Source organism: Ostrea edulis, chromosome 10 (assembly GCF_947568905.1).
Source record: "Ostrea edulis chromosome 10, xbOstEdul1.1, whole genome shotgun sequence".
NCBI lineage: Eukaryota > Metazoa > Mollusca > Bivalvia > Ostreida > Ostreidae > Ostrea > Ostrea edulis.
This window is the reverse complement of record NC_079173.1, coordinates 26,925,894-26,950,123: the sequence shown is the minus strand read 5'-3', so window position 1 is coordinate 26,950,123 and position 24,230 is coordinate 26,925,894. Positions and strand designations below refer to the sequence as shown.

General features: G+C 33.3%; 1 protein-coding gene across 1 annotated transcript in view; it reads left to right on the top strand.

The window, feature by feature from the left end:
• LOC130046610 (leucine-rich repeat transmembrane protein FLRT3-like) overlaps positions 1-24,230 on the top strand; it is a 148,461-nt gene that overhangs the window by 91,108 nt on the left and 33,123 nt on the right. The window lies entirely within an intron of this gene.

The window sequence follows — 24,230 nt, the reverse complement described above, 5'->3', positions numbered from 1 at the left end:
ATCAATAAAGAGAGAGATTCAATACAGACAACAATCATAGTATTTTTCTCGAAGTTCTCATGGAAATTCGAAGTATAACAATTTCACACTCTTCTTTTAAGAAAAAAGAAAGAGACAGGCTTGAAAAAAAATTACTGGAAGAGATTGAAATCATAGAGTCGGACTATAACATTAATTTTAAACTTTTAGAGGAAAAAAAGGTTGAACTTGAAATTGTAAGGAAGGAAAAATTATAAGGTCACATCATTAGATCGCGGGCTAAATGGGTAGAAGAAGGGGGAAAACCTAGTAAATATTTCTGTTATTTAGAATCCCGTAATTTTTTAAACAAAACTATCAAAAAAGTAGAAACACATAAAGATCAGGTCATATATGACCAAGCGGATATTCTTCATCATGTCAAAGATTTTTATGAAACTCTTTACACATGTAAAGATTCAGATCTCTTAGATATAAATTTGAAAGATTTTATAAATGTCTCGGACACCCCTAGGTAAGACAAGACAGCTTCAAACTCTTTGGATGACAAGATATATGAAAGTGAAATATATACAGTTCTTAAAAATATAAAAAATAATAAATCACCAGGAAGTGATGGCTCCACCGTAGAATTTTTTTAATTGTTTTGGAAGGACCTCAAAAACCACATTATATCAGCTGTTAATCATATTTTTGAGAAAATGGAACTCCCTTTATCACAAAGACTGGGGATTATTACATGTTTGCCAAAAGATGACAAAGCCAGACAATTTCTGAAAAACTGGCGTTCAATTACTCTTCTAAATGTGCTTTATAAACTTATATCGGGGTGTCTCAGTTATAGAATAAAATCTACCTTAGATTATTTGATATCGGAAACTCAATCTGGGTTTATAAAAGGCCGGTACATAGGAGAAAACACTAGGTATGTGTATGATCTCATGTCTTTCACTGAACCCAGCAACACACCAGGTTTACTTGTACTGATAGATTTTGAATTTTATATATAAGGTTTTAAGTTATTTTGGTTTTGGGGATTGCATAATTACTTGGATATAAACCTTAAATACAAATATTAAAGCATCTGTATTACAAAGTGGTTTCCTATCAGAGCAATTTGATATACAGAGCGGCTGTAGACAAGGCGACCCTATTCCTCCTTATTTATTTATTCTTTGTGCAGAAATTTTAGCTATTCTTCTGAAACAGAATACAGATATCAAAGGTATAATAGTAAATGGTAAGGAACACAAAATTTCCCTGACGACACAACTTTGGCTCTTGATGGTTCACCAAAATCTCTTTTTGCTGCACTTGACACTATAGATTACTAATCAAGTTTCTCTGGATTAAAAATAAACAGCTCAAAAACAAAAATTGTTTGGATAGGCTCTGAAGAATTCTCTAGTCAAGTATATCACCACACAAGATGGAAACTAGAGAGGGGATGCACTACTTTCAACTTACTAGGAATAGAATTTTCTGTGGATATGAAAAAAAATAGTCGATTTAAATTATAATATTCAGATACCAAAAATTAAAGCGTTGATACGCCAGTGGAATAGAAGAATACTCACCCCCATTGGTCGAGTCACAGTCACCAAATCACTGATTTTACCTAAGCTAAACCATCTGTTTATTACACTACCAAATCCTGATAAAGATATCTTGTCTTTTCTGAATAACTGTTTTTTTTTTTTAATTTATATGGAATTCAAAGATTGACAAGGTCAAGAGACAAATTGTCACCTAAGATTACTTAAAAGGTTGCGTGAAAATGGTTGAGGTGAACAATTTTATAATGTCTTTAAAATGTTCTTGGATTAAAAGATTAACAAACAGTCACAAACCATGGGTGGATATTCTTTGGCAGTACATGGCAGTGAGGTGGTAAAAAAATGATAGATTTTGGAGATGAATATATTTATACTATTATAAACCATAGCAATGATTTTTGGCGTGATGTTTTTCAATCATGGTTAGCAATGATTCGAGCAATGGATGAAAAGTATTTCATGCAAAAACTCAGTTCTATTCCAGTATGGCATAACACAAATATGTGTGTTGGTAATAAAGACATTTGTGTTAAAACATGGTATCAACATGGTGTGAAAATAATTGGAGACTTTTTAGATAAAGATGGAATTTTTTTTATTACTACAAGATTTTTCACAAAAATTTAGACTAGCAAATGTATGCACAATGCAATACAACAGTATTACCAGTACTATATCTAAGTTTTTAAAGACTTTGTCTGTTAAGAGATCAGATGTTAAAGAAAATTGTATACCATTTATTCCTTTTTACTTTGAATTTATACTGTTGAATGATAAATGTTCCAGAGTGTTATATGATATGATAAATAGTAATGATCTCATACCCAAATCAATTCAAAAATGGAACACTGAATTATCTGTCCACTTGATTGGCACGCTGTTTTTGGCTATATTTAGATATAAAACTTCATAGTTATATCGGATTTCAAACATTTCGGTTGAGTATCACTTAAGAGACATCATTTGTCGAAATGCGCATCTGGTGCATCAAAATTGGTACCGTACAAGTTTTACATTTAGAAGGCAATGTTTCTGTCAAAGAGCTGTTTAAAGTTTGTTTTAAAACAAGTACTGATACCCAAGTTCAGTGGTTGCAGTACCGAATTCTTTACCAGCTTCTTCCTACGAAATATTACCCCAAGAAAATCAGTATAATTTCAAATGACTGTTGTTCGTTTTGTAAAGAAAATGTAGAAACAATGCAACATATGTTTATGTCTTGTTCTTATACTTTAGCACTGTGGAATAATCTTTGCATGCATATTTTCAGAAAAAAAACATAAAAAAGAATTGGTTTTAATGTTAGTAATGTTATTTTGGGTGAAACACCTCTCAGTTTGTGTAATAAAGTTGTTAATTTCATAATTATGTATACCAAACAATATGTTTTCAATTGTTCAAAACAAAACAAAATTCCTCATATCACTGGACTGATATATTATCTTTCTTTCAAATACAAAGTTGAAAAATTTGTAGCAATTAAGAGCCATTCTCTGTAACCACTTAAACATTTATATAAGGGGTCCGGCACGCACTGTCACCGATTTTTTTCAAATTTGGCACATCGACTTAATCTGGCATAAGTAATGTAAAATCATCATAATTTGGTTGCTATGCAACTCTGTTGTCATGGTAACACGTGCATGCCATTCAGGTCACAAAAGAGTCAATTTTCACATGAAAAATGACCATTTTTTATTCAACTATACTGTATTAAGCTGTTTTAGTTCTTATTTAATCATTATCAAATGATACTATATAGCATTTTTGTTATTTAGTTTGATATTTAGATAAAGGTTTGAATAATTCTGTTATATTTTCATTCTGTCTGAAAAAGAGGGTTGTTTGATACATTCTGAAAAAGCTAATTTAGAGGCAAATTTGAATGATGGATAAAAATTCCCGCATTCAGCTTGAAATATATAAATGCTTGTACAACATACATTAGATAGAGTACTATCATATAACAATGAGACATGTTTGGGAATCTACCATCTAAGCTGTGTTTCCATGGAAACAAAATGATGCATTTCGTCATGATATGACAGTAGAGATGCATTTTTCAATGTAATTCCAAATACAATTTTCTATGTATTCAAAGTATATAATCTTAATAACCGACTGCTGCTGATGTTAGATTTTAAATTTTAACAAGTTTAATGTGAGAATTCATGTTGGTTGCCATGGAAACGAAAATTGCTATTTCTTTTCAAATTCGAAATCCATGCAAAGTAAATAAATTTTTAGACCAAAAAAAAATGCTTTTATAGACAGATTCAACTGAAGTCAATGTTATAGTTGATAAAATATTAATACTGATATATAATTTATATTACATTGTTGCTATGGTAATAAAATATCACAAAACAACAAACTTGATGTTCACATTCTTTTCAAGTAAATCTCATTTTGTTATACATCATGCATGTTATTCAATTATAAAAACTCTTAATTTGTAACAGATAATTAAATCAATGCATAGTTTTGGGGTTTTTTTATTTATTTTTTTTTTATTCAAATGTGCATGATTTTTATTTGTGTATTGTACATGTATCACAAATTGCATTGTATATCTTAAGAATTCATCAAAATAACTACCATATTTAGAAAATGCATATTTGAATATTTCAGTTATTTCAAACTATCATGTACATTTTTTCACCTTGCCAATCGAATTAAGTGTGACATTGAAATTGAATCATTGATCTGAAAAAATTGTTCAAGTTAAATAAACTAATTAGGATACATAAAGATTGTAATTTATCATTGATTCATGAGGACTTACCCCCCCCCCCCCCTCTCTGCAGTTCAATATTAGCTCTGCTTACTATGTATGTGCAAGAAATATTATGCCAGTACCATCTATGAAATCTATTAAACTAACATTTCTTAATACATGACTTGACAATTTACAGTTACTTATGAGGAAGTATTTTGACCTTGAATCGTGACCTTGGCATTTGATTCAAAACAATTGAGGGCCTATATTTTTTAGAGTCTGGACGTTCATCATTTTTCACTCATTTAACGTATCTTTTTGAACATAGGCATGTGAATTATATTTCAACATCATACGAAGACTTTGCTTCTAACTGTAACATACCAATGATGGTCATATTGAAGTCATTTAGTATGCTGGGAAAGTGAATATCTTTAATATCTGACATCGTTGGAAACCACGGGTTGATTCATTGATTATCATTTAACGTTCCGCCGAAGAATTTTCACTTATATGGAGACATCACCATTGTCAGTGAGGGTTGCAAAATTTAGGCCTATGCTCGGCGCTTAAATTACGGCCTTTGAGCAGTGGGTTCCGATGATGAATATTTCATAATCGTATCCTATTATAAATGGTATACCTTTATTTTAGAATCATATATTACAAAATACACAAGATAATCACATACAATCTTTTTCATTTTCTAATTTTGCGCATATATAGTCATCATAGCTAATCGTCTTCTCGATGGCATAGAGGCAACTAAAATATAATGTGATCTGCTGACCTGATAGAAATTCTTTCCGGTTAAATGAACCACACCCTATCATATCCTTTGCGGCAACATAAGCATCGAAGATACACTGATGCTTCTGACTTCCACCAAAATGACAATACGGCACTTCATACAAAATCAATAAATAATATTAATTTTAAGAGAAATACCAAGATGAATATATGCAAGCATAACAAAATCTTATGTCCCATCTAAAATGTATTATTTGTTCTCCCCATGTCATCTGCATCTACTACTACATGTAGCTGCAATATGTATTCCTTAAATTATATGTTTGAATGAAATCTTATTCAAACCCTTTTCTTACGGTAGGTAATAACTTACTTAAATACATGTATTCTTATCTAGATTTAGTTTTATCTAAACTCTAAGGTGATTGTATGACCTCATTTAATCAACACATGGGTTAATTATAATATTCAAAACAGTGAGAATTGTTTTGCGGTGTTTTATCACTTGAGGACTTATGCGACGTTTCTCAATAATATATATCAATTTTCATGAATGTGCGCTCTGTCTCGTTTGTACAAAAAAAAATCTTGATGCACGTTGTATTACCATGTCTGTTTTAGAGATAGCATACTGCTACTCAGTATTTTGATAGTTTCTAACTGTTGCAATCAAATATTACAGCAGGTTGTATATATAAGGACAGGCCGGTAAAATTTGAATTTATTTCCCGAAATCATACAATAGCTCTTTATATCAAGAAGATGTGGAGAACAATCCTGAGAAAATATCAGAAATGTTGCTTGTATGTCCTTAATAAATAATTTTGCTTTGTTAGTGGCATGTGTAAAATGAAAACAAAATCAAGATGAACAAAAAATAAAAATAAAAACAAATAGAGTAAATTTCCATGCATAACATGTATAGACTAAGGTGTATCAGTATTGGTATTTCTACAATATTTCAATTCTGTTTAATTAATTGAATTTATATTCATAGAATTGATAATTTTTTTAAGTATCGTCAAAAGTAAAGAATAATTAATACATGGATGTGTAATAAAACTGAATAGTGTCCCCACCTCAATTCACTTCTGAGTTGAGTATCATCTGTACATGTATAACACCCCCCCCCCCCACCCACCCCCGAATTAATACAAGTAGAAAAGATTAGAGATAAAATTCAATGTTATGACCCAGTACTTTATTTCACGAAGGAGAGCTTATTCAATGTTTTCTCATGTATCAATGGAAAAAAGTATGCAATGGCTTAATCACAACAGGGCGTCTCTTTTCTTTTATGTAATATGTATAATAACGAAAGCTCATGCAGTTTTCAAATTAATAAATATCTATGATTTTTTTAATGATTCTATTACTTAATTCTATTATAAAACAAATAATGATAACGATTTTGCATTTATTATTTCAATTTCGTCCTAGTCATACGATCCCCTACATAATAAAGTGTGCTGCATTAGGCCTAAGTAGATCTAAGTACTGTAATGTGTGACGCCACAATCTACATTTTGACGTCATATCAATACAACTGAAGCAGTGGGAAGTTGAAGAGTGAATATTTAGCACGCACGCACATCATATACATGTGCCATGCTATTGGCAGATCTAGAGAAACACGATGTCTATGAAAACATTTGACATCAAATGATTGTGATCAAGTTGATTAATTCAAGGCTTGTGAATGAATTTCAAAGTAAATATATTAATTACCTGTATTACTAGAACGCTGGTACTCGGAGATATGTCTCTCACACCTTCTCCTTTCGTGTGGGTGAGTGGAGAGAATATTTTGAATGCCACATGTCTTCGTCTAAACTTCTGTCAGCATGCAGTAAGACATTATCCCGCCATATTATTTGTGTTTCTATGTGATTTTACTGCCTTATCACATTGAAGAGTTTCAAAGGGGAATAACTCTTGGTTACATAATGCATTTCCCCCATAAATAATTCACTTCAAATTGTATGAAATAGGTAGATTCCCAAAAGTTTTAGTTTAGATTTATTAAGAAAGTAGATTAGTTGTTTTAAAAACTTGTGTCACTTTATTTGAGGTGGATGCGAATAAAAGTTATTAAGACATAAAAACCATTGAATTTAAACACAATTTTACAGATTTGTTCAAATACAAAAATCATTTAGGATTGTCAATTATTCATTTTTTTTTCTTAAATGAAAAAGATGGGATCTGTTTTATAATTTAATATGAAAATTAGAATTGTAAGACTATTCATAATCTTTTATATTCAACTTTTGTGCCAAAACTACCAAATTCTAGAAAATAGCCAAACTTGATAAAATTGTACCTGTTTCCATAGCAACCATGATCACTATCTAATTTTAAAATATATTTTCTTGAATATGTTATATGGATGTTTCATTCAGGTGAGTTTCGTGAAAATCGGTGACTATGCGTGCTGAATTTTTTTAAGTGGTTACAGAGAGTGGCTCTTAAATCATGTGAAGTTTTGAAATTTGACAGACTTTGGGAAAACTGGAACATTATTTTTGATCTGTAACCTAGAATAAGAAGTATTCAACCAATAATGCTGAACTAGTAGTGTGAAAGAGTGTGAGAATGTATAAAATGATTAATATGTATCTTCATAACTATTACTGATGATTATGTGAATATGGAAAAAAAAATTATAATAAAAAAAGAGAGAGAGATTCAGATATAAATCACAGATAGAGGAGTGTGTTAAAAATTATGTAATGCTTTTAGATCGAGTTGACTGGATACTTTCTGATCAATATAAAACTTATACGGTACCAATTAAATATACATCCGTATTTTTAAGCTAATAACGAAGTACTTAAATACTGGGCTGTATAGAACCTCGGGGACTAACAGTCCACCAGCAGAGGCCTCGACCCAGGGGTCATAATGTAAAACTTATACGGCACCAATTTTGATGCACCAGATGCGCATTTCAACAAATAATGCCTCTCCAGTGATACTCAACTGAAATGTTTGAAATCCGAAATAACAATGAAGTTTTAGAGCTATTATAGCCAAAAACAGCGTGCCCAAAAAGTGGAGTCAAATTCGTCTAAGGATAAGAGATATGCATGAGGGAGATAATCCTTAATTTTGAAATGAATTTCTAAATTTTATAACAGCAATTAAATATGCTTCCGTATTTTCAAGCTAGTAACGAAGTACTTAGCTACTGGGCTGTAGAGACCCTCGGGGACTAACAGTCCACCAGCAGAGGCCTCGACCAAATGGAAAATATAATTTTTAGAATATAGACAAGCCATTCATGATTGATTTAAACTACTTGTTTACTGCAAATATCATGCATTTGCGTATCGAATCATTTTAGAAAATTATATATTTCATCCTTTTAGCGTTGATCAATTAAGATTAATCAGGAAATATTTTTCATTCAGAAGCTTGCGTAACAATGACATAACAACGTTACCCAATGGAATTTTTGATGTATTGACGAAGCTACAGGAACTGTAAGTAGATTAATTGTATGCAGAGGAATTGAAGATAAAAGACAATGTTGAACAGTGTTGAATCTTATATCTGCATGTATTATAAGCAATGTAAAATTAAGAATTGGAGAAACATGGACCCCTGGGTAAACCAGACATGGGAACAGGTGTTTAAGAAGGGTAAGCATTCCCTATTGACCGACTACGTATCCCCTGTCGACCGGTCACATCCACCATGAGCCCTATAATCGGAGTGATCCGTAGTCAACGTTAATGTGTAAAGAATGGCCTAACAATTAGTATGGAACATATTAGACATAATTGGACTCAACGACAGGTTGTACTGGTAAATTAGATCGGTGTAACGAGCATATAATTTGCGAAATGTTGACTTTAATCGAGACTGTTGAGACTCCTGCAATATAAACTTTTTTTCAGGATCTTGCCTCGATTTAAAAAAAAATATCATAAGCATAGCAATTCAGGCACATACATACCTAATAAAAGTGATAATTGAATACTGCTAAATAGATATAAATCAAGGTTAACGATGGAGAAGCTGAAGTCATCGTGTTTGTCATCAGGTTGAGTGCCTAGTTTCCTTTTAAAATGTATGTTCAATAACATTTCTAAGTACGATACAGAAATAGAAGGCTATATGGTTTCTTTTATTTCGACTTCACAATATATCGAAATGACTGTTTGAAGGCCAGGAAAAATGTTATTTGTCATGTAGAATCCTTTGAATAAATTCTACTTCATGAGAATATAAAACAGGTTAGCTAACAAAATAGCATAATTCGTGTCCATTTGAATTCTAACAGACCGTTAGAAGACCTGGTCACCAAAGACTACGGATATATATTTTTAGTGAGAACATCCAACATCTTTTTAAAATCAACTTCAGAGTACGTGTTTGCCGAGTCAGGGTGCTGTTGAACAAAATGCTTTCTTGATTGACTGATCAATAGAGATTAATATTTCTCTTTTCCATACGAAATGTGTAACAAAATAAAAGCAATATCGATGTTTTACATCACACAGGGGATGCTTACTCTTCCTAGGCACCTGATCCCAGCTCTGTTGTGTCCAGGGTCCGTGTTTGCCCAACTGTCTATTTTGTATTGCTTTGGTAGGTCAAATTTTAAAACAATTCTCTATACAATGTATCCCAGAATGTGCATCTTTTTTCCCCCCATTATATTCCCCCAACAAAGTTTGGGAACACACTGTTTTACTCTGTTTCTTATTATTATTATTATCATTATTATTATGTTCCCGAACTAAGTTTGGAACATTGTTTTACTCTGTTTCTTATTATTATCACACAAAGTTTTGCAACATATTGTTTTTACTCTCTTTCTTATTAAGGTCTTCCGTTTCCATATGAAGACCTTTTTTCTTATTTTTATGTTTCTTGTCCTCTTTTTTGTCATTATTATTATTATTATTATTGTTTTTTCCCGATTTTGTGCACGCGATTTCTTGGATATGACTTGACAGATTTTTATCAAACTTTCAGGAAAGATGCACCATAAAATGAACTAAATTCCTTTTCTTTTTTCGATATTTACTTCCGGTCGTTAATTACGTCCAATATATCAGTGATGATATATCTCGACTTCAAGTTGTGACATACGCATAGCATTTATTCGGCCGTCAATTTCGCTCGTCACCGGAAGTGAACAAAGAAAACGTCAAATTCAAAATTATGCGTCTAAAACGACACTTGCATGGTAAGATTAGGTCTCTTTAATAGTTTCAGAAAATGTGATACTTGCCGGAAAAACACTTAGTATTAAAAAAAGTAACTTCCGCGTTATGGAGAGAAATGTTGAAAAACTGGTCTTTCTTTGTCACTATTAATCTCGCTAATAAATCAAGTCTTTGATTTTATTTTCACATATATTATTGACATTATCTATTTCTAGAGTAACGTCCATTTTTTTTCCAAAATGTTTCTTCAATACATGAGATATGTCCGATTTTCGATTTTAAAAAGAGATTTTGTCAAGGCGTTTTGTCATAAACGTTCAAATATTTCACTTTTAGAGATAATAGATCTTGACAGATGTGACATACACATATAATTATGTTGGCCGTCACTTCCGATCGTCACCGGAAGTGAACAAAGAAAACGTCAAATTCAAAATTATGCGTCTAAAACGACACTTGCATGGTAAGATTAGGTCTCTTTAATAGTTTCAGAAAATGTGATACTTGCCGGAAAAACACTTAGTATTAAAAAAAGTAACTTCCGGGTTATGGAGAGAAATGTTGAAAAACTGGTCTTTCTTTGTCACTATTAATCTCGCTAATAAATCAAGTCTTTGATTTTATTTTCACATATATTATTGACATTATCTATTTCTAGAGTAACGTCCATTTTTTTTCCAAAATGTTTCTTCAATACATGAGATATGTCCGATTTTCGATTTTAAAAAGAGATTTTGTCAAGGCGTTTTGTCATAAACGTTCAAATATTTCACTTTTAGAGATAATAGATCTTGACAGATGTGACATACACATATAATTATGTTGGCCGTCACTTCCGATCGTCATCGGAAGTGAACAAAGAAAACGTCAAATTTCAAAACTCTGTGCTTGAGACGAAATTGGCATGATGAAATAAGGTTTCTTTTATAGTTTCAAAAGTGCAATACTTACCGGAAGTTAAAACAGCAACTTCCGGTTTATTGAGAAAAACTTCAAAAAATGGTTATTTCTTTGTCCTCATAAATCACGCTTGTAAATAATGTGTTTAATATGATTTTCACATATATTATTAACATTATCCATTTTAAGACCACCGTCAATTTGTTTTTCAAAATTCACTGTCATTTGTGAGATATGTCCAATATTTGTTAATATTTTCTGCGGCTATTTTCTCGTAAACCGTCTAATATTGAGTCTTGAAAATTTCAGAGTTGTTAAATAGTGACTTGTATACGTAACATACGAGTTTCACTTCCGTTTCCGTCAATTCGGTCGTCCACCGGAAGTAGCTTAAATATGTAATTTTTCATTTTTTTCATTTCCAATGCTCATAATATCGTCTAGTAGAGTATAACAAGTCATTATTTCAACCGGAAGTTGATTATTAGAAACCGGAATTTGTCGAAAAATTCTGTATTTTTCATCAAGACATTTAGTGGGGATTTCTGCACACTCAATGTGGACTTTTTAGTCGTTTTATGGACTTCCGAGATACCGGAAGTGAATAAAATAAAACGTATGTTGTTTATCATTGACAAATAAAATATTTTATTTGTTTATCGTTCTATTTTTAATAATGTAGATATTTATTCCTTTCATATCAAGTCAATCTTCACTAATTGAATTATTCCAGTTAATATCCTGTCTCGTTAGAAATTGGATAAAAGATCTACTCGTTGCTTGCAACGAGATCGAGTGTAGTTATTATTATTATTTTTCTCCAGTACTTTTGTGTCTGGGAGTGTTCCCAGAAACTACAAAAGGTATTGATATGAAACTTTCAAGGGTGGTAGTATGGTGTTTGTAAATGTGCAGAACGATAGTCATTTTGTTCGCACATGCATGCACGCACACGCACGTGCATTAGAATTTGGGTATAAAAATTGGAAAATCAGAATATACAAGGGATCGATATGAAACCTTTATAGGATGATAGTATATCATTTGTAGATGTGAAAAACGATTTTCGTACGCTAACTTTGTAATCAGTCTCACTTTTTGTTGTTCGTGGAAATGGTTTGAAATCCAGGTCTTAGGTAGGTATTGATATCCTTAACTGATCTAAATGGTCACAATTACCAATCTGCATGCACTTGCACGTGCGCTTCATTTTGATTGGATAATACTAAAATGTCTGTAACTCCCTTATGAATGATGCGAATTAGTTGTTATTCACAGCATAGGTAGATAATATGTGTATCTATATATTGACGTAATAAAAGATTGGGTCCAATGCTGCCTGACGTGTTTCATGCCGACTGTTAGGCCGTTCTTGGCACACTGTTTTTGACTACGGATCATTCCGTTTACCTGATCAAGATATAGGGCTCACGGTGGGTGTGACCGATCGACAGGGGGTAGTTACTCTTCCTATGCACCCGATCCCACCTCTGGTATATCCAGGGATCCGTGTTTGCCCAACTCTCTGCTTTGTATTGCTTATAGGAGTTACGAGATTGATCACTTTTCGTTGTCTTCGCCTTTCATTGTTTGTTATTTTGAGGCGGTGCTCAATTGCAATCCAAATAGATCATAAGCAAAAATTGCGCTAATGAAATGAATCAGCTGAGAGACACAGGTACGGTAAATAGGTGATAATTAAATATCGCTACATAAATATAGGAACTGATGATAGAGAACGTGAAAATATCCCATTTGCCATAAAGGGTATGAGTTCAATTACCATCAACGTCTCCGTTCTGTAAAGAAGAAATATCTAAATATAGAATAACATCTCTGTGGTGTTTTATTTTGGAATTCACTGGGTTATTTCTATTCAATATATGTATGAAAATTATATTTGTTAGAAAGTAAATAAATGGTGGCCGATAGACCTAATTCCCATGTTTAAAGCCATACTTATGCGCTCGTGTATTAAATCAGTTTACAGAATAATATATTTCATCATTGTAGTGTTGATCAATGAAACTTAATTAGTACATAAAACGTTAAAGAATGGAATCATCGGTACACTGACGAAACTATGGATATTGTAAGGATATCTATATAGATATCGATTATTTGTATGACAATTAAATATTGTCGATGAGAGTAATTGTGCGAACAGTGTAAATTTGAAATTGGTCTTGATTTCTGTTACTTTACCCAATGAAAGGTGAAAATAACGAACTGTGATATATCTTATAATGAATGATGCAAAATTATTTCAATTGCTCATACAAATTCATTCGTCTGAAGAAATGATTCTATCTGATCTCTCATAAAATTGATCACTGTCCGTTATCCTCGCCCTTCATTGTTTGAGATGTTATTTTGAGGCAGTGCAAAATCACAATTCAAATTGATCATAAGAAAAAACAAATGCACTAGTGAAATGAATCAGTTGGGATACATCGGTACGATAACTACGTGATGATGGAATATCGCTACATAGATATTTGAACTAATGATGGATAACCTGGAATTATCCCATTTGCCATAAAGTGTATGTAAGGTGTAGATAACGAACAGTGATCAATTTCATAACTCCTATAAGCAATACAAAATAGATAGTTGTGCAAACACGGACCCCTGGACACAATTGAGCTGGGATCAGGTGCCTAGGAGGTCTAAGCATCCACTGTTGACCGGTCACACCCGCCGTGAGTCCTATATCCTGATCAGGTAAACGGAGTTATCCGCAGTCAAAATCAGTGTGCCAACCCCGGAATCAATAGGGCTCTTCATCTCTTGATAACAAAGCTAGATGTGAAGTATCAAATAACTCGAGTGAAAAAGCTTGTGTAGTATAGACTGTCTATCAGCTCAATATTAAAACGCACTCAACTACACCCCCAACGCACAAACACACATACAAATAATGTCATTAATATATCCCCTATATTCGAGGAGATAAAATAGCACACACTTCTTACACTTAAAAGCTTACAGTGTACAGGCGATCAAGTGCAGAGGTTGGAACGGTACCATCATCTCGCATCATTTCTGATTTTTCAGTCGGCTTTTTTAACAGCTTCATAAAGTTTTGAAGGCATATCATCCAAGTATGTTGGCATTTTTATAACAATATAATTCCAATGTTATGTATTACAATTGTTTTGATTGGACAAAAATAAAGCTAAACAAGAGTTTAAACATCAATAAATCCGAAAACCCGATATATTCGTACACGCCTGAAAACAAATAACATAGTGCGGGGAAACTATTCAATTTTTTTTGCAATCGTTGATAAAGTGAATGAATTGGAATTATAAGAATCAAGCATTCTTTTAGAAGAATTTATCGATGTGTAAACATTTTACTCACAAATTTAATATAAAAGTGCTTCGCACTTTTATTCAGTTTGTGAGTAAAATGTCCGGAGTTATATAAGATTATGTAAATAATTACTTATGCCCCTTTCAAAGAAGAAAATGAGAGGTTACTTTGTACTTGTCGTTCGGCAGACCTCATGTTCGCTCAATATCTTGGGAACCATTCACTTGATCGTTATGATATTTCATATGTTGGTTGGTTATGAGTAGAAGAGGGTCTCTATTGATTTTTAGGTCAAAAAGTGTCCACTCTGAACATATGAATATACTGTCCGTTCAATATATGTCGTCTGTCCGTCTGTCCGTCTGTCTGTAAACTTTTTTACATTTTCGACTTTTGCTCCAGAACCCTGGAATCAATTTCAACCAAACATGGCCAAAAGCATCCTTGGGTAAAGGGATTTCAGGTTTGTGCAAATGAAGGGGCATGCTCCTTTGAAAGGGGAAATAATTACAATTAATGGGGTCATTTAAAAATCTTCTCCTCAAGAACCACTGGGCCAGAAAAAATTAAAATTTACGAATTCACGTGAAAGTTTCCTGATATAGTGCAGATTCAAGTCTGTTAAAATCATGCCCCCTGGGGTTGGATGGGGCCACAATAGGGGTTCAAAGTTTTACATAGAAATATATAGGAAAAATCTTTAATAATCTTCTCAAGAACCACTGAGACAGAAAAGATGACATTTACGTGAAAGTACTCTAACATAGTGCAGATTCAAGTCCGTTAAAATCATGACCCCGGGAGTTGGATGAGTCCACAATAGGGGATCAAAGTTTTACATACAAATATGTAGCAAAAATCTTTAAATATCTTCTCAAGAACCACTGAGCTAGACAAACTGATATTTACGTTAACGCCTCCTGAAATAATGCAGATTCAAATTTGTTAAAAGCATGCCCCCTGGGGTTGGATGGGTTCACAATAGGGGATCAAAGTTTTATATACACTGTAAAAATATATTGGGAAAATCTTTTAAAATCTTCTTCTCAAGAACCACTGACCCAGAACAGCTGATATTTACATGAAAGTTTCCTAACACAGTGCAGATTCAAATTTGTAAAAATCATGGCCCTGGAGCGAGGACGGGGCCACAAGGGGGATCAAACCTTTACATAGAAATATATAGGGAGAATTGTTTGAAATCTTCTCAAAAACTACTGGGCCAAAAAAATGGAAATTGACATGAAATCTTTCTGACATAGTGCAGATTGAAGTTTATTAAAATCATGGCCCTCGAGGATAGGATGGGTCACATTAGGAAATCAACGTTTTACATAGGGGAAATCTTTAAAAATCTTCTAAAAAAAACTACTGGTCCAGTAAAGTTGAAATTTACGAGAAATCTTCCTGACATAGTGCAGATTGAATTTTATCAAAATCATGGCCCCCGGGTGTAAGATGAGGCGACAATAGGGGATCAAACTTTTAACATACAAATATATGGGGGAAGTCATTTTAAAAATCTGAAAAATCACTGGCCTAGAACAGTTTACATTCACATGAAAGCTTCCTGACATAGTCCAGATTCAATAAAAAATGGCCCGCAGGAGTAGTTTGGGGCCATAATAGGGATCAAAGTTTTACATTTATATATATAGTGGGATCAATCTCCAATATAATCTTCTATAGTGCTCGACCTGGCCTCACGGAGATACATAAATTGATGATCAGATGGAGTTCAATCACATAACATTTATGTCTCTATAGGCTGTTTCGTAAGGGAATGGTTTCCCCTCACTCTTTGTTAGAAAAATGACATCTAACGAAAAACATACGCATGGTTGAATATATGCTACACAGAAACATACTGGATAGTTGCTAAGCATGATTACACACAGGATTGAGTAAATAGAAATTTATGGAAATGACGGCAAGTGCTGACAAGTTCTGAACGCTTATTCAATGAAGATTTTTCGGGATGACATATTATAAAGAATTTCTCTAGAATACAAAAGTTGCTCTTTATTGAGTATGATGATATACATAGAGAGAGAGAGAGAGAGAGAGAGAGAGAGAGAGAGAGAGAGAGAGAGAGAGAGGATATGTTTTGAAAAGTGGAGCCTCGTTAATCCGGACACTTTGGTTCCCAGCAAAATCGTCCGGATAAATGAAGCGTCCGGATATTTGAATCACATATTTTCTAGCTTTGCATAAGTAGCCGATATGTGGCTACTTTATTGATGCATAGTGAATTAAGCATATTCTATCATTGAATTTCACCATTTGCATTAGTAAATAAATTATGATAATGTTTACATTTACATGTATTTCAAAGCACTAAAATTTAATATACGTGTTCGGTGTATTTGCCTGTGCTTACATTGTACATACGTATGATCCCTACAAATGAATATACAAAACTGTACTATATGCACAAAAACAAATAATAAAGCACTTTATGTAACTATAAATAAATGAATCATTAGTAACTAACATAATCATTTACACTTCAAACATTTCATCACACTTTTACTTCTTAAAGAGGCCGGTAATTTCCATCTGTCACGATGCATGGGTTCGGCGGTCTGTTAAAACAATCTCCATCGTCCAAAGTTGATATAAGAATTTCGTAATTATCATGTCAGTTGACAACATTCTTTAACCAAAATTCAATCTGCCAGAGTTTATATTTCTTGTTCTATAATCATCCAAGACAATATCGGGAGAACAAAATAATTTAAGCTTGTAATATCAAGACTTACTACTGCTTTGTTCTAGTCACGTGCACCTATTATTTTCATGATGCAATAATAACGGAACAATACTCGGGTGAAACTAACATTACGGGTATATACAAACTTTAACTGTCATTTCCTTAAAATGGTAATTTTCTCACTTCTACCCAGAGTTTAAACATTCGAAAGCAATAAAGCTCTAAAACATCGTAAGAAGATTCAATCGTACACAGGTACATTCTACATGCGTGACATTCTAAACATTAAAAACTTACTACATATACATGTGCATGAACATACATGTATATTTCACGCCAATCAACAGTATAAAATCCAGAATCTAGAAGTATAATCTACACTCTTTAGATTTGAATAAGCCGATATCAATTTACGAATCAGTACAACTGATATGTGTAGCAGTTAAAAAATATCATTACGGCGTGATGTTTAATTTATTAATACTATTAGGGTATTGCTCAAGACTATAAAATAATATGCTACAGATTTATTTACAAAATTCAACACTACACGCAATAAAGATCTTATGTGCGAAAATTGGCAATACAATGTCTCGATCGGCACGTGCTATCTAACGGACTTATCATCACACACCACCTAATTGGAGGGAAGTGTTGACAGGGTACAGGTAATCGCTTCAATTAGACAGTTTGGCTTGTTTTCTTTATAATTTACGCCTTGCTAAAATTGTCCGACACAGACCTTCCCTAAACATAATTACCGTCCGGATTAACGGTACAATTTTCATTGCATTATAACGTTTTGTAGTAAAAAGTGACCGTCCGGATCCGGAACGCGAATTTCCGGATTAAAGATGCAAAATAAAGTATAAAAATTTTGTTCCCTAGAAAAATCGTCCGGAAGTTGAAGCGTCCGGATTAATGGCGTCCGGATTACCGAGGCTCCACTATATATATATATGAAACATCTTTAGATATGAGACAAGGTGACTCAGGTGGACGATGTAACCCATGAGCCTCTTGTTGCAGGATGGTATCTTCTTACAACCACTGTGCTGCTTATTTGAGGGTTTCTTTGTGATGTAAATACTATATGACTACATACTGATTTTCCTCCAATTCCTAGCATTTGTACATCATGGATTGTTTAGCACAAGCATCAGTTAGCAATGCCCTTTTACATCAATGTTGGATATGTACATGTAATTTAAATTGTAGTGGTCATGACTTAGTCAAATTTAGTCACTTTACACAGGCATGATGCATTAAAGTATAAATCCTGTGAAACGAAGCGTGCATATCCTATCTCACACACACAATGTTCGTCATCCTTGATTACTGGTATCTCGTGCCTTCAATATTACTTATTCTAGTGAACAATGAAGTGCGAGTCGACTCTCAGGCCCTTCAGGCCTTTGAGCATTAACATAATTAATATTTACGCACAATGAACTATTGGTTCTTTATCGTTCTCCATTGGCAAAAATAGCATTAGAGGATAGGTGCGTCGTTTATTAACTATGAAAATTTAATATTTTTTATCATTAGTGGACGACACTGTACATATTTTCTAATTTCAATTTTCATCATTAATGGATTATTCGTCTTTCCTCTAATGAGAAATAAGTTTTTCATTTGTTAATGATTTATAGTTATGATGACCCATCATTAATGATCTCAGTTTTTGCATAAGAAAACACAAATGCATCCGTTAATGCAAAATTTATCCTCACTGGATTTAACATAATTAGTGGTTACTACAATTCTATTATTGGGTGAAATGCTGTCCGACTTCAATCATACCGATTGTTAGGCCGTTCCTGAGGATATAGAGCTTACGTCGGGTGTGACCGGTCGACAAGGAATGCTTTCTCCTCCTTGACACCTGATCCCACCTATCGTATATCCAAGACTCCTTGTATGCCCAAATATCTTATTTTGTATTGCTTAAAAGTTATGAGATCACTGTTCGTTATATTCACCTTTCATGCTAGTATTATCCTATTTTATCAAGTATATCTGTACAAACTGAACTGTGCCTATGATTGAATATACCTCGTAATCAATATGCAGGAATATGGATCTTCACCTTGCATATCCATAACCATTCGATGATTTGTCTGATATTACTGAGATCAAAATTTCCAAGATCAACTCATTCAATCATAGACCCGGGTTTTATACACGAAACATCATTTCAGCAATTTAATGTTAATCAATTCACGTAAATTAATATATCATTGTTATGCAGATATCTGTTTGGGAATAAGATAGCAACGTTGCCGAACGGAGTTTTTGACACATTGACGAATTTACGGATATTGTAAGTATTTCTATATACATTTCACTTATTCATCTTAAGGTTGGATGGGCATTTTGAATTGGAAGTGCATTTCAGCAACTTTACGATCAAGAATTTTTAAAAGGGAAAATTTCATAGCTTCTTTTTATAACATTATGTAAGTGGCAGAGAAATAGATCTTCATATTTCAATAGAAGAATCCCATAGGAAAATTAATAACAAAACAGTTTTTTTATCATCTAAACAACCGTAAGTCTATACATATCAAAACATGTACATGTATCTTAGACATAACTAAATGTCATTATGATAGTTAAGCTTAAATCTAACCTTGATTGTGATTTATTTTGTGATTAAAACGATGTAAACTTACGCTGTTAATTAATAATGTAACAAGTCGAGCGGTTCCTAGTCACAAAGAAAGGAAGAAATAAACACCATATACAAGTTAAAAACAACCAACAATTTATTCAGGATGGCTCACAACTCCAAATAACAATATGTCAGGATAAAACAACAACACATAGACCGAGATGCTGACCCTTCAACAATGCATGACCAAAGGGGAATGACTCGTGACATTTAGGCTGAGAAATCCTAAAACGTGTATCTCCGCGGACTAACGCTCTCAGCTTAATAAACATGCAGACTGAAATTATGCTTTGGTTATTTACTATAGATACTCTAAATAGTTTATCAAAAGGAAATATTAAAAGTGTCGATCCGGACAGTCGAAAGTTTAACTGTGATATAACAGACTTGACTCCCCCCCCCTCCCCCTTTGTTTTACTACCTGTCTTTAACTCCTACATCACCAGCTAAAACCTAAAGTGAATATCACAGTAACTTAATTACTACTCCTGCGGTCATAAACTCTGACATCTAATTTATACAACTTGACTCTTAGGAACTGGAATCCAAACAAGTGATTCTTAAACGCTGTAAAACGTCCCGGACAACATTCCGGACAACTTATCATCCAAGTTAAACTTCGTAACACAAAGTCTTCAATAGACTAAAATATTGATAAGAACTATAATAATTTCCTACTTAGTGAAATCTAAATTCATGACTGAATAATGATACGGACTGTCCGGACGAATAAAGTCCTTATAGAAATTAGCGTCATCAACTACCAAGTTCATTTTTTTTTATCTACCTTGATTGTTCTGCTTAATGAGATGTGTTCCCTAGGAGAAGATGATGGATACTGAGACTGAGCTTCCTTATATAGACTTGTCCAACCAATCACTGTTTGTCCTTATTGACCGGATAAAAGTTATCCAATCAAATAATTGTTCGGATACGGACATTCCAGACAAGACTATCATAAATTCCGGACATGTGAATTTTAATGACAATAAAACCATATAAGATATATACAAAGCCTTGTCCGGATGTAATTCATTAAATAAAGCCATAATTGATAACTAAAATTCATATTTGGAAATTGTTCACTATCGTAGTATTTATTAGACTTCTAACATTTTGAATTTAAGCGCCCTGTGAATAATGCACGTAGGAATATCGAAGAAAACGAAAGTGAGATACAAAAATTTAGGACTCGGATTACATGAAAAAATAAGACAGATAAGCGGTTTTATCGGGATAAAATTCATACAAAAAGGTTGGTCAGCATCTGCTTACAACGATTCATATATAAATAATGCACAATAAGTAGTAATATATTAAAATCAAGCACCGGAACACAATGCAGGCAGTCAGAGTCCGGAGTGAATCGGTCTGTCGGACGTCAATACAGGCAGCACACGAGAAAGTTTGAGAGCGGTAAATACTGATTTACAGCAGAAATACGGCATACAGAGTCCACAGAAAGATGGATGAGATTCACTCGGTAATTATAAAAACCCTTATAAGTGATCAAATAAACAAAGTCATGATTTAAACGATGATCAGGTTGGAAATGGCTCGCTGAAACAAATGTAAACATGTCAACGGGACAAGACTGATGAGCGTAAAATATGGCACTGTACTTTCACCGTGAATGGCAATAATAATAGGATTAAATCATAATCTTGTTACAATAATAATACGAACACTGATGATAATGCATATCAACCAATTTAAATCGAACTAATACCGAATTTGAAAAAAAAGAAAAGAATTTATGCTATATTTTACATCACATAATTTCATTGTTTAGATTGAAATTGGTCACTGTTTGTATCTTCACTTTTTTACACCCTAATCGTTATATCTAGCATAATGAAAGAATAGTGAATGAACCTCCATTATAAAAGAGCTGATATATCAAGCATTGCATATTCATGAAAGGTGAATATAACGAAAAGTGATCAATCTTACAACTCATACACACAATACAAAATAGAGAGTTGGACAAACACAGACCCCTGCATATACCGGATGTGGGACCCGGAGCCTTGAAGTAGTAAGCATCCCCTGTTGACCGGTCACATCCGCCGTGAGCCCTATATCTTGATCAGGTAAACGGTGTTATCCGTAGTCAAAATCAGTGTACCAAGAACGGCCTAACAATCGATATGAAACATGTCAGACATCATTTGACACAACTATAGGTTGTATTTGCAAACTAAATAGCTATAATGACCATAGAAGTTGACTTTAAACGAGGCATTGTCAGTAGCCTGATTCAATTCAAAAACTAACCATACACAGAAAAAGCTTTTGTGTATTGAATCAGTCGAGATATATAATGACCATATGCAGGTGATAATGAAATATTGCTACATCAATATGGGAAGTTGACGATGGAGAAGTTGACGATGGAGAAGTTGAAATCATCCCGTTTGTCGTAAAATCGAGTTGTTGGTTTGCCGTTAATATCCACTTTTAATAAAATATCTAAGTATGGCGCAGGAGTGGACGACTCTGTGGTGTCTTTATTTCGAGTTCACTGGGATATATCGCTTTTTCTTTTGGTTATCTTACAAATCATTGCAAACCTTCAAATAGGTCCTATTGCAAACGCTAATCTAATCAGAAATTGATATTTAAAAAAAATCTTATTCTAAGGACTCCCCAAATGCGGATGTCATACTAAAGTTACTCAAAAACATAAGGGAAGTAGATTACAAGAAACGCAGCATAGTTTATCAGATTATCATTTAGCAATTAAATACTAAAACTAATGAATATTTAGATGAGTAATTGAAGATAAATTCTCTTATTGTCTTTAAAACACTTTTACTACCTCTAATAATGTCATTTATTACCTGAATTCCTTATCCAACAACATTACAAAATTTCAAGCAATACAGAGTACGTTATAACCATCAAACACCAGACCCTTTTACTCTGTTACTTTAAACGCACACTTTGTCGTCGCTTTTCCTTTTTAAAATTTATTTCCAATTCTGTCATGATTAATGGGTTCAGAGACTTTGTTATTTGCTTTAATTTGTTAAACTCGTAGCTCGTCAGGATTACTTGACAATTTAAACAAGGTTCGCGCTCCTGGTAATGTTTCTGTCTTCCGTGCAAAAAAGTAATGAAAACTTCATCGTCGTTTTCGTCAACTTTAAGGAACAAATCTATGATTATCGTAGCAAGTAGAAACGTACTGACCCACATTAACTCCATGGACGTTCTTCAACCATTAAAACCATGACTATTCTCTTCATGTGCAGTTTTTCTATTCCGATGTCACAATGTATTTTCATTGTTCCTATCACTGGGGCAAATAGTTCCGCTAATCCATCTCAATTACTAGTAGTTGCACAATTTTCAGTATTTACAAACACATAATTAAAACGTGTGTGATATCAATAATTCAACGCATGTTGGACGGTTATCGCCCCTGTTGTATAATGAGAAGAACTGTTCTATAAAGCTCGGTTTACATTGGCAACGGTGGTCTTGTGATTATTTAGTATGCTGTTTTCTGTACGATTTAGGGCATCCCAAGAAGTTATTGCATATTGTTTATATTTCAGTGTTATTTTTACACGACTTATTGTAAAGAGGTTAGGGGAAATTTGTATGATGGTCGTATGAAAATTGTTAGATTATCGTATACTTTTATAATAGCCCTTGTGCGATCTCCCAAAGTCGTTCGAGAGCTCTGAAAAGCCCTTTGAATGTCCCATGACACTACAATATTTGTAAAATTAATTGTTTGCACAACAAACTTAAACTACAGTACGTATAATGTCCGATTAGCAACTTTCGTTCGTGCAATGATTGTGTGGAAGTCGTACAATACAATATACGACATGTACACGGAGTGCGTGATTCTCTGGTGCAATCCCAGTTACTGTGTCATTGCAAGGAAGCAGCATAGCAAGGTAGATATTATATCCCCACAAATTAAAACTAAAAATTAGCAGTATCTATTTAAGAAATGAACATCACTTTTTAGCTGTACATAAAATGTAATACATGTATATTACGTATACGCGCAGAGTGGCGTTACATTACACATAAATACACATACAACATTAGCTTATTTCCAGATAATATCCTGGATATACCTTCTGTTTAGACTATACATTTATACTTTTGTCAATTGGAAAGGTTCTGTATACCTTTTACTCCAAAAGCACATAGAAGTTTTACATTGCATTGCTATGCATTTACACATGTGGGACAAAGTCTACTTGATGACTACAATACCGCACCATACAGTGAACACTTGATTCAGTTACCGTATATCAGGGATTTTTCCGCGTGTATCTATTTTCCACTTTGTTTGCGACGATTTCCGAATCGCGGAAAATAAATCCTCGTAAATTTGAATCAAAGTTTTGTTTTTGTAACAGAGTTATATAGCATAAGGTAATAGCGCGGTGAAAGTTCTGTCTTCCGTTCCCCC